Genomic DNA, 10,695 nt, shown 5'->3' with positions numbered 1-10,695 from the left:
TTTTAATATTGATATTATAATTTTATTTTACAAATTTTATTTGGTAGTTTATTTTTATCAGATCGATTGATTTTATGTTTCATCTGGGTTTAACTCCTACCTTAGTTTGTCTTTCTTTGTTGTGTGTCACTGTTGAGCTTTCTGTTGTTTTATTGCCTTGCTTTGTGGCTTTCTCTTAAAAGAGCTGTGTAAATAAGGTTATTAAAGTTTTTATAAATTACATTTAAGGAATCAATAGTCCTAGCAAAGTCGAATTTCAACAGACATTTTTACATTTTGAGTACTATGTTTACTGTGTACTAACAGTGAATACTATTTTTTAAAAACTTTTACCAGTAACTGTTTAACTGCATGTTTTATTACAGGATTTGGAGTATTTAATTTAATTTCTTAAATTTAAGTTACACAGTATCACACAATAAAAATCCAAATATATCTCGAGTGTCTTTTACCCTCTTAACATTAGGCATGATTATTGGCATCATATTGGCAGGGTATTCCTTTTACTCTTGTGCATGCACCACTGCTTGCTCAGTGTAGATGGCATTTTTCTACTGCTTGATGGCACATTCAGGAATGGATTTTAACGTAAAATATTGCATAATTGCATGCTAAAACTGAATATTACTGTGTAAAATGTTCCTTTGTGTTTGATCAGCTTGTTTTAGGTCATCAGCCTCTGAATCTATGGTATAAAAGCAATGAAATATTGAGATATTTAAATATTTAAATATTGAGATATTGAGAAATAAGTGGAGGTTTAACTGACATGCAGTCAGTCTTACTTTGTTTATTAGATTGTTTTATCCCCTGTGTTTTCCTACTCATCACATTTTCTAATGTGTTTCTTTTTTAATCTGATGCTTTAATTGCAAATGGACCATTACCTACTGAATTTACTTGAAAAAAACGGAAGCCTTCCGTCACAATGTGTCTCTCCGAGTGCTGCTTATCTGTTAGTGCATTTAGTAAACACACGGCTTAGCTACTCAGAGAGAAGTCATGTTTCATCTGATGTTAAGAACATATCGAGCAGCTTTGAGAGAAGACAGGAGGAGCCTGTTGGCCCTCTGGTGGGATCAGGTTTTAGTTGGGGGAGACTATGATGGTTAAATCATTAAGTAGGAAAATCCTTATTACTAAAGCCCTGCTGGCAGCTGGTGGCCCAAAGCGAGGAAACAAGCTCATACATGGAAGAAGTTGATGAACTGAAAAATAATTGTATGATTCATGCTGTTGTAGCTGCATTGTAATTAATATATTTGACACAAAAGTGTTTTAGTCTCAAATTTAGAGCCTATTAAGAAGCCTGCAACAAGTTCCTGTTTAAAGGGATGTTATACTGTTAGCCACACCACAGGCACTGATGTCGTAGCTAACACCTAACACATTGTAACTATATCATATTTCTTTTGGTCTCTAGTCACACAGCAAATGAATATGATTCAGTGGTCAAACGTGCATGCATTTGCAATGGCTGCAACCAGCTACACTCATGCATCCACGTGTTCCAGCATTCACGCAGTGGCGGGCCGTGCATTTTCTACCTAGGCCTTCAATGTCGTCTTACTACAGCTGAACAACCTAATGTAAGATTAGTTCACCATGTACTTATGTACACTACCGTTCAAAAGTTTGGGGTCACCCAGACAATTTCGTGTCTTCCATGAAAACTCACACTTTTATTGATCAAATGAATTGAACATTTCAGATATGTCACTCTTGCCTGTCTTCAAAACTTAAGAGCCCTGTTAATGACATGTGGTTCAATTAAGTTCTCACTCTCTTAAACTTTAAATCTTGAAATAATGTGTTGTGTTTGTGCGTGTGATTTTGTGTGGTGATGTAAACTCAGCTGTCATAAGGAGCAGCAGGAGAGCACCTTGTTAACCTCTTGGTATACTGCATGCTCAAAACATCAGAGCATTGTTTGTTAAGGCTCCTGGGGCTGGAAGCAGTGCAACCAAGAATGAAATAAAGAGTATAACTGTTACTCTGGGGAATAATTTAATACATATTTGTGGGAAAAGATATTTAAAAAAAATTATATTCTGATGATGTTTAGGCCAGCAGAGAAGGCCTTGCTGGCCTTGACGGCCCACCACTGCATTCACACCACCTCCAAAACACTTGACCTCTATGCCAAATGTCAGCCTCTATAGTAGGACAACTATGGCCAAAGGGAGGTACATTTTTGTGGCCGGACTAAGTGACCTACAGAGCTGACAAGCATTACACTGCATTTTCTTGCATTCTCTTTATTTAAAAATGTATAAGCAACCATTATTACAGACATATGCTTAAATAAATAATACACATACATACAAAATTATCTCATTAAGGGTAAACCATTAAAGTACAGAAGTCCTAAAACAGAACTCTTATTGGATGCAAAGTATCCACAAATCTTAACATTCAAAAGTCCTTCTTGTCATTACAATGACCGACTTGTGTCTGGACACAAATGAGGCATAGAGACATTTGCTTTGCTACATTAGCATTATGGGTGTTGGGTCGTAACATCTTACAGTTTTATTACTTTTCATTAACACTTTGCATAATCTCCAGTTTATGACCCATAACGTCAGAGCCTCATTAGAGACATATTGCATATGCCATTATAGATATTGTTGTAATCCTTATCTAATGTTGTTAACATACATATTTTACTGTTTTACATTGCAGAGGTAAAACTGTTGCGAGATTGTTAACCAAACACAATATTGCCATGCCTAATTGATCACCTGTGGCAAGAATCCATGAAGATAGTAATAAATAGTGACATCCGCGCTTTGCATGATAATGACAATGAGATCATGGTTATTTGTAAAGGCTCAAAACCCGACCAGTCAGTTGACAGGTATACTGGTCTTACTGGACTACCATTGTCTCTCAGGGGAAAGTTTATGGAGCAGATGGCTGCCGCAGTGGGCAAAGTTAAGTGTCAGCTGACAGTAAATGATCTTCTCAGCAAGGGGCCACCGTGTTATAGCTTGTCTTTGTAAAATAAAGAACAAGGTTGTACCAAACTGTAACAAAGGTTGGAACCTTTTTGATTTTTCATCTGCAAAGCTGGCTGTGATTGGTTGTTACCATTGATTCTCCTTGTTTGAATTGGGAAGAGCATCTGCTGCCATCGGGCCGACTAGATTAGGCAGGAGATGATCTCCTCCCGGGGTGATAACAGGAAGGTGAAAGTATCAGCTGTGTTCACAATGAAAGCGCTGATCTCCAGGGGATGAAGAGCGGCCACTCAGGAGTCAGTCTTCATCGTGATAGTTGAGGAGTGGGATGTGTTTTTCACAGGAAGTGCGACCATGATCGTAAAACAGTTCCGCCTGTCACATGGTGTCTTACGCACAATGAGTTGATTGAACTGCGTGCACTACCAAATGTGAAGATAATGTGTCTCACCTCCTGCTATGAGTAAGCACCCGGCCCCTCTCTCTCTGTTTCGACTCAATGGGGACACAGATTTAATTCTCAGGTTCGTTATTAGCTGTGAGGACCTATTCACATAAGGAGTGTGTTGGGTCAGTAGGTCAGAGGACAGGCTTACCAACACCTGGGGGACACAGAGTTCATCGCTCAGAGACACATTAGGAGCAGAAGGCTGGACCTCGACCAATGACAGGCAGGCGTGCACTTCATGCGCAATGAGAGGTCATCAGCAAGAACAAGCATGTGTGTACGTCGTTTTGAGGTACGATTGTGTGCAAATGTGTGTTTGCTTTCGGGGAGTCAGAGGGAGCGGCGCATGTAGAGCAGAAGCAAGAAATTGTTGTTGATTTTTGGAGAAGAATAATTTTTTTGAGGTGAAAGAAAAAGGGTGGATTCAGAGGTAGGGTTGATAAATGTGTTGATGGTGGCATTTTGATCGGGGTAATTTGGACCTGACAGGGCCCAGGCTCTCTCATGAATCAAAATGTGTCAGGCAGGCGCTGGAGATGGAGGGCCGCTCATTGTGGGTCTGACACCCATGTGAGGGTCTGAGGCTGCTGGGGGTCAAGTGTGACACCTCATTAGGACGGTGTTGATTTAGTGTGGCCGCAGTGCAACAGACCTCCTCCCATGGGGTATGGAGAGGGGGTTGGGAGCACCGGACAGAGAATAGGGGCCTACTGCTCTCCATCCGCAAGGCCGTCATCTGACAGCTTGCAAATCATGCACCGACGCCGAACACACGACCCGACCCCCTGCTTCAATTTAAACCTTTCTCCAGTTTTCAAATATGCATTTCTTTAACCACAAAGGAAACACGTGTAATTGTTTTACAGCGATATGAACATCTATCTGAATCAAGTTTTTTATTTATTTATTTTCTTAAGATCGGGATCTGGTTTTGTCAGTTTTCCCCAGTGAACCCAACACCCCTGATGGAATAATTTCAACCTTTCACCTTTGATCTTTCGATTTGAAATAGTTTTCTGTAATGTCAAGATCATTTCTGACAAGCTGCAGTTGTACAAGTCGCTGAACCCTGTATTGTACTTTATTTAAAAATGGTGTCAGCTTTGTTTTCAAATTATTGATGGTGATATTGGTAGAGATACAACTCTTTTTTCCCCTTTTTTTCTGTTGGATAAAATGTATGATTGATAATGCCAAACTTGAAGTATTCTCAAAATCTTTGTATGATAAGCTGGTTATGGTAGCTAGTTCATACCACGGTACTAAAATTACTTTCTTACTCGAATTCTTCAAATTTCCTGGTTTTGTGTCTCTGTAATCATTGAGGGCATTTAGTATTTGAATATTGATTAAATTATTTTTTAAAGTAGGAGTTTATACATTTATATTTAAAGTTATTAAATAAGTATGTAAATAATGTGAGTGATGGAAAGCTGAAAGATAAACTGTACTTTGTATTGCAGCTCACCAACTCCAACAACAATCAATCTTGACATTTCAAAATTCTTTGTATTTTATTATTTGTAACTACGATTGGTTTGGATATTTGATTGGGCTAACATTGATTGTGTTGAGGTTTTGTGGCTATTTTCTGAATCACATAGGTTATTTTTGTTGTTGATTAAAACATGTTTAATCTTAAAAAACTGATGGCGGAAGCATGGCAGGATTAGCAAAGAGTGTTAAGGACCAATTTAAACTTAGATTTTTAGCTGTAGTGCCCTCATATGGCAAACTTGTTATACTGCATATAACGTTATTACAACGTTTTATCTCTGCTACTTTGAACAACATTTCAGGACATTGAGAATTAAAAATATTACTTAAAAGCATCAACTTAAAGTGCCACAGGTGTTTTATGGATAGCTAATATGCAAATTATTTAAATAACATAATTTAAATAATTCCATGCCAATGGTTACAAAGCATTGTGATTGATCATCTCCATTATTCTCTGATGCAGGTTTTTAATTCAGGTATTTTGACTGATCCATTCATGTCAACTGATCTTCTGTCCCCTAATTTCTTCTCTGTTATTACATATCATTTTCAATTACGCCACAAAGCCACTCACTGCTGGACTGTCACTGCGTCTCATTGGTTGGGAATTCATTGAGAAAATCTGTCTGAAGGTCTGCGCCTGCTTGAATTTGATTATACTGACTCAGAGGCCTCCAGCAATGTCATAGTGTAACTTCCCTGTCTGTCTTTCTGTGCCACACAAAAGACATTTAGGAGCCTTTTATTGCAGTAACTCATCATGCATACTCAATTCTAAAACGATGGACAGCATTGAACTAAATGAGTGTAATTAAAAATGTATGAATAATAAATTAATCTTAACTCAGTTTTCCTTCAATAGGTGGACAATGGTTGCTGTTTTGAATAAATATTGGTGATTGTATTATTTAATTTGAATTCGGGCAAATAGGCATTCAAATGTAAAACAATATTGTCAATAGACCTGATCTTCTTCACTCCACCGACCTCTAAGATGTGCAGGTGCATCTGCACACACACACACACACACACACACACACACACACACACACACACACACACACACACACACACACACACACACACATGCACACACTCACACACAAAGGTGCAGAGGGCCATCTGTCTTTCCTGATGGTACAGATCTGGGAAAACAATGAAAGCTTCGTGACATTTCACAGATTTCCCTCTAAATACCTCACACTTCCCACACTCAGATAATTGCCATTTTCGTCACCACTGTTGTGCTCGATTAATTAAAACCATATAAGCTCCAGAAATTAAATTTGTCACCCACTTATTAATAAATCCCTCTTGCCAAGAATGAATGATTTATGAATGCTGTTATAGCCGATGTCACAGTCCACTGTTGTTGCCTTTGAGATTTTACTCATTAGTCTGAATAATAACTGTCACTAATTCAAGCTGTTCTCAAATGGCTTTTTGAATAGAAAGAGAGGGAGAGAGTGAGAGAGAGGCAGCAATAGAGAGGAGAGAGGCCTGAGAGATTAACTCCAGTGAGCTCACTCTGAGAGGCCCAGGAATGGCTGAATATTGTTCTAGTGGTGGGGAGATGGAGGGGTGGGGGTGAAAGGAAAAAAAATCTCTATGCGGCCAGAGAAATGAACTTGATGATCTCAGGGGGGCGGGGGGAGGATCACCATTCCTTGCTCCTGACAATCAAAATTAGATTGGCCAGCACTGTGTCAACACTAGCCTCAGTTAAGGCATGACAGGGAAGTAGGGAGGGAGGGCAACCCCCCCGTGGGTGTTTGAGAGTTTGCCATGTGAACTATGGAGACCCCACAGTGCCTTTCACTGACTGCTCAGGCCTCAAAGAAATCCACAACCCCTTTTTATTGGCCAGCACTGTAACCGACGGCATCTCTGCCTGAGTTCTATATTTTGGCAATTCATTATTGCTGTTTTTGCTGTCATGTTGTATTAATCCCCAGAATCTGCCATGCTGTGATTACAATCTGCAAGGCTTGTGAAACAGAACAAAATATGAACTTTATTTGTGAGCAATGGAGCATTGCTTTTCTCTCTTTCATTTATTATTTGCCATTCGCCATTTTTACTCATCCTCACTACGTCCTCATAATGGGAACTTTTAATGTCAGCAGACTGCTGAAAGGAACATTTATTTATATGTATCTGTTCATATACTTACAGCAAGTGCTTTACATATAAAAAGAAAAGAAAATCAACTTTAAAAGTATTTACAAAATATTTGCATGAACATAAATACATCAAAAATTTGGAAGAACTTTTGTAATTCCTCTTATACATAAACCAAATATTTTTTTTTAAATTATTGGTCTCAATTATGCAAATAAGAATACTGACTCGATTGAGGGTTGTATTTTTGGAGGTTTGATCAGTGACCTGAATTTGGTTGTTGTTGTGTCAGCTCTGCCACATTAAAGATGGAGTGCAGCTGTGTCCTTGTATAACCTTCCTGTGTTATTATTATATCATCCCACTGAATTTGATCTGACACCACTCAAGAATAGAAATAGCAGTTTTGCCAATATTTCATATTATAGAAAGATTCGAATCGTGATGTATTTTTTGTTTGTTTCATATCTTTACATTTGTTTAGTTTTTCCCCCTAATAACTTCAATATTAAAAGATTGTACTTTGATACTTCTGTTTAATATTTAGTCATAGTACATAGTACAAAGCAGATCAAAGATTATTACCAGGACCGCAGGACAACAGCGTGGGACAAAAGTTTTTGTTGTTGGCTCTCGGGCTGATTCCTGTTGTTGCCAAAAGAGAGATGTCCGGCTGACTTTCAAGTAATCACACACTGCTGTGAGGAGCATCCACAATAAGTGGATGGAATGTGCAGATTGCTGTGTATTGGCAGAGAATAACCTGCGTTTCATATTTTCAGTCATCAGGAGGTTGTACCTGTGTAAACCAGAGAGATCATTAATTTCTCACTTTGCTTTTCATGTATCTTCATCTGAGTTTATTCTTATTTCAACATCATGACCTTTGACCTCCGGAAGTTTTACATAAAGATCATTACGATATCTTAAAATAATTTTCTGTCTTAAACATATCTACATCTACTTTACATATGAATACAAATACAAACATGCTCGACACTTTATAATAGATTCCTCTCTGTTGAGGCAGAGTAACAGAACGCTAAAGAAGATTGAGATACATCCTTGACTTACTTGTTGCTTTTTAAAAACGACTTAATTTACTACTTAGTTTAATCATTGGCATGTTTGCATTATAAAAGGATTTCTGATGTGGATAGAGTAATTATGAAGTCCTGTTATTGTTCGATACTTTAAGTTGTGCTTCCTTATATTCTCACTTTAAAACACAAAAGAAGATCTATTTCTGTTCCTTCATGCCAGATTTAATTTAGACAATATTTGATTTTAATCAAACTTTGAATAGACTTGTTTCAACATTATTTAGAAATGAATGTTTATCCAGCACTGTTGTCCATCTTTCTTGGCTAAGACAGGTTAAAATACTGCTGAATCTTTAATTGTGCTGCATTCATCTAAAGGAAAAGGTCCCACTGCATAGAAAATGTGAAACACTAAAGGGATTTGATCAGAAGTAAGACCTTTTTTGCTTCCCTTTTTTGGCGTGACTGTTAGAAAGGAAATCCTCTGGGTAGGGTTGGTCATCCTGTCCACAGGTACTCTCAGATCTGTGGGCCGGGGCAGCAACATGGCCCTGCAAGGCCAGCAGGAGTGTCAGCTTGGCCCACCGGACTGCCCCTCACCACCATCGATGGTGGTAATCGCCAGCTTCAAACCAGATGGTGCGCTGGGAGAACAAAAGTGACAGCTGTCATTCACAGAGACACTGAACCACCACAGTGAACGGGACCTAAATTGGTTTAATGATTGCCACTTTCACTACAGTTGAAATAAAATGAGTAGGTATCTTCAAGAATGGAATTTCTTTCAAGGAGCCTGTTGTTAAAATTTAGATTGAATTAGACAGCATTTTTAGCGGAAGAGACATTGCACTTTTTTTTAATGCACCATGTTAAAGATGTTCTAAGTTAAAGCCAATAATAACAATAAATAATAGCATTTAGTGCAATATGTCAAGTAGTGATGGGACAAGAGTGTTTTCCATGAATGCTTTAAAAAAAAAAAAAGCATAACAGCAAAGCAACTGATTCATAATACCAAGATAACCTGGTAAATAAATCCAGACTGACACATAAGAGAAAAAGTAGTCAAGATATCAATTAAATAAAGTAGAACTTGTGTTTCACTCCAAAAAAACACATTTGTTTGGAGTTTAGAATGAGAGAAGCCTTAGTGATAGCTCAATTCAATTCAGTTTATACTCAGTGACTCTATGAACAACTTTAAACAATTTGAGATTCTGGTGACAGAAATATCTTTCCAGATGTCATGTTTCTGTTGTAGTTATTCTAAAAAGTTAAATAATCATATTATATCTCATTATTTTTTAGGTGCAATAGTATTGACGAAATGTAATTAGCTATAATAATCAACCACACACCTAAGTCCACAATTATTCCTTGTTGATGATTTCAACTCATCGAGACTCAAATATTCTAATAGTCTCCACTGTTTATTTTATTGTCATGTGAGGTTCTTTCATCTCATAAGAGTGTGTGTGATCTTCCCTGAACAGCTCCCCTCTTTCAACAGCGGCCAGTTAATGAGCCAGACAAAAAGGTGTTACTGATGACTGTGTCCAGCAATTTAAGCTATTGAGCTGCCCCCCAATTCACCTTCTTTCTTAACTTTATGGCTTTAATTGTCATAAAGCTCCTCCCAAATCCTCCCAGCCCCCACGGGCCTTTCTTGAGGGCTTTATAAAATATTCAATATTTCAATTGAACTGTACTTTTTTTTACTTCCACAAATTCATTCATGGCACTTCTTCATCATTATTTAATGAAGCAGGGTCAGAGTTCATCATGTTTTAGTCTTAAAGCTTGTAAAGCTTCTAATACTTCACGTCCAACTTGTACAACTACTCCTTATGTGCCAAAACAATAAAAACATCCATCAATGTCCTCCCTTGTCTATGTAGGGCGGGTATGACGGATGATGTGTACCGCACATTGATGCACTTGAGGGGCAGGGGACTGTGTGAATGTTTGTTTATGTCAAGTGAGGATTTGTCAAAAGGTTTATGTCATTGCTGGCATCAGTCTCCTCGAGCTTGTACTGGGTGGTCTTTGTCTGTTTGCATCCGTAAAGAGCTTCGTTCTCACTCTCATTTGTCCCCTATTGATTCTCTAAATTAGGTTGATGAGAGGCCCTTCTATCAGGTGGCATATTAATTGGGTCAGGCTGGATTTTATATGACATCCAAATAATGGCAACCTGAACCCCAAGACTAAACCTTTGTCCTCTGAACGCTTTCTTTCACCAATTAGCCTCGCGGTGAATCTGCTTCCTGCCACCTCTGCTGCCCGTTACTGTTTATTCTATTTATCAGGATGCCACTGGTGGCTTAACCAAGTGTGTGTGTGTGTGTGTGTGTGTGCTTCTCAAGGTGTGACTTCCCATTTACAGCAGAAAAAAGCTGTGTACACAAAACTGACTGAATAACTTTGAAGATGTAATGTTTCTGTTGTATTTATTACCCAACAGTTTTATTTTAATCTTTTAAGTTGATATGATGCACATAAAGCAAACAGTTGACTATTCACACGCAGCAGACATGGAGAAACATGCATTCATTTGAAGGTGTGTTTCCGGGCCCCCGATGAACGTAAGACCAATACTCACCTTCTTTTAGCTCTGTTT

Source organism: Pseudoliparis swirei, chromosome 18 (assembly GCF_029220125.1).
Source record: "Pseudoliparis swirei isolate HS2019 ecotype Mariana Trench chromosome 18, NWPU_hadal_v1, whole genome shotgun sequence".
Taxonomy (NCBI): Eukaryota; Metazoa; Chordata; class Actinopteri; order Perciformes; family Liparidae; genus Pseudoliparis; species Pseudoliparis swirei.
This window is presented reverse-complemented; position numbering follows the sequence as displayed.